The sequence below is a fragment of the Penaeus chinensis genome, chromosome 33, assembly GCF_019202785.1.
Source record: "Penaeus chinensis breed Huanghai No. 1 chromosome 33, ASM1920278v2, whole genome shotgun sequence".
In the NCBI taxonomy this organism is placed as follows: Eukaryota; Metazoa; Arthropoda; class Malacostraca; order Decapoda; family Penaeidae; genus Penaeus; species Penaeus chinensis.
This window is the reverse complement of record NC_061851.1, coordinates 27,297,736-27,300,235: the sequence shown is the minus strand read 5'-3', so window position 1 is coordinate 27,300,235 and position 2,500 is coordinate 27,297,736. Positions and strand designations below refer to the sequence as shown.

The following is a 2,500-nucleotide window of genomic DNA, read 5'->3' as shown; positions in this document are numbered from 1 at the left end:
GTTTCACTTTCGATCAAAGCATTATACGATGAGGTACATTCGTTTCGTTATTGGTTATGTGTTCGTTGTGTGTGTTAGAGTTCACGATACTGACAGTGATTTTCTTTTGTTTTTATTATGTGAGTGTTGTATACATAATGATTTAGAGTGAAGAAGGTAATGTTTGTTATCTTCTGTATTCCATTATTAATCTAAGTATCCATGCAGATACATTTACTTAAACGTATTATGTATTAAGACATTCATTTACACTTTTTTGATAGAAAAGAAACAAGATATTTCCATTCTTAGGGTCAAAAAACAAAAACAAAAAAACTAACAGAAGGCATATGTAACGCGTAAAAAAAACGCAGAAAAAGACATCTAAATTTGTACATAAAGAATTCGTAATTGTGTTTAGCAATGAGTAAAAATTTACTTATAAATTTATTAGTTTTATTCATTAATATATTATTATTGTCAGACATCATTACCAGATATTACGGTATTTATTGTAAAGGTAATAACACGAAATTATATACTATTTGCAGTATCTAATTAATTTTCATTTTTATCACTATTATCGGTCGATTTGCGTAACATAATTTATCATCTTTATCATCACTAGTATTATCCTTAGCCTCATTATTTTTATAGTATTCATCAAAAATAAACAGATTAATATAAAAGTAATGATAAAAATATAGTAATGTTAGTAATGGCAGAAAAGGTGATAAAAATAATAAAGATGATAATAATAATAATAATAATAATAAGTAATAATAATAATAATAATAATAATAATAATAATAATAATAATAATAATGAAAATAATAATACGTAATAATAATAATAATGAAAATAATAATAATAATAATAATAAAGATGATAATAATAATAATAGTGATTAAAATAATGATAATGATAAAAATGATAGTAATAATAATAATAATGATAATGATAATGATAATGATAAAGATAACAATAATGATAATAATAATAATGATAATAATAATAATTATAATGATAATGAAAATAATAGTAATAATAATATCAATAATAATAATTATTATTATTATAATAATGATAATAATAATAATAATGATAATAATAATGATAATAGCAAGAATGATAATAATAAAAATGACATGAAAAATAATTATGCCAAGTAATAAAAATTATAAAGATGAGACAAATAATAAAGATAAAAAATAATAATAATAATAGTAATAAAAAAATAATAGTAAAAATAAGATAATGATAATAATAATAATATCAGTGATAATAAAATAATAATTATGATAATGATTGTATTAATGCTAATATTAATAACAAAAATAATAATGATAATGATAATAATAACAGAAATGATAATGATGATAATAATGATAATAGTTGTAAAAATAATGATGATAATGATGATAATGATAACAACAATACCTATAATGATAATGACAATGATGATAATAATAATGATATTACTACCACTACTACTAATGATAATAATGATAATAATGATAGTAATTATGATAATGATAATAATATTAGTAATGATACCAATAATTATAAATAATAGTAATGATAATAGTAATGATAATTATAATGACAGTAGTTATGCTGATAATTATAATAAATGATAATGAAAATTATGACAATTACAATGAAAATGATAAAAGTGAGAAATGATATTAATAACATTAACATTAATTAACATTATTATCATTATTATTATTATTATTATTATTATTGTATTATTATCGTTCTTGTTATTATAATTTTTGTTATTCTTATTTCGATTCGTTTTATTCTTATTATTGTTATTATAATTATTGTTATCATTATTATTATTATTATTATTATTATTATTATTATTATTATCATTATCATCGTTATTATTATTATAGTTATTATTATCATCATTATCATTATTATGATCATTAGTTGTAGCAGCCGTAGAAGTAGTAGTATCATGACAATTATTGTCATTATTATTATTACTACCACTCCTACTATTACTACTATTACTATTATTAATATTATTATTATTATTATTATTATTGTTGTTGTTGTTATCATTATCATCATTATCATCATCATTATTGTTATTGTTATTATTATGATTATCATTATAATTCATATAACTAATATTATTATCACGAAATGATAATAGTATCTATAATAATGTTAATATTAGAAGTATATCAGTACTACTAATAATACTAGTTCTCCTGTTAATATCGTGACTTCATTGATGATATTTTTGGGTGTTTCTATGTCACTATCATTATTCAAGGCATTTTTATTAAGCACAGTATCTCTTAGAAAGGCATACATTTCCTCCATCATGAAGCGTTTAAATGTCATTTTTCCATTTTTTTTCTAAAAAATAAAAAATCATTACCTCATTGTCATTATTCTTATTAACATAATGCTAACGTATAGAACACAGGTAAAACAGACATGCATTATACGTTAGATGAGAAAAATAATAATGATGAAGTAAATGTATCTGCATATGATA

At 19.2% G+C, this 2,500-nt stretch overlaps 1 protein-coding gene across 1 annotated transcript in view; it reads right to left on the bottom strand.

Moving 5' to 3' along the window:
• Nucleotides 1-2,500, bottom strand: part of LOC125042975 (neuropeptides capa receptor-like) — a 307,676-nt gene that overhangs the window by 4,059 nt on the left and 301,117 nt on the right. The gene's annotated exons all lie outside the window — the stretch shown is intronic.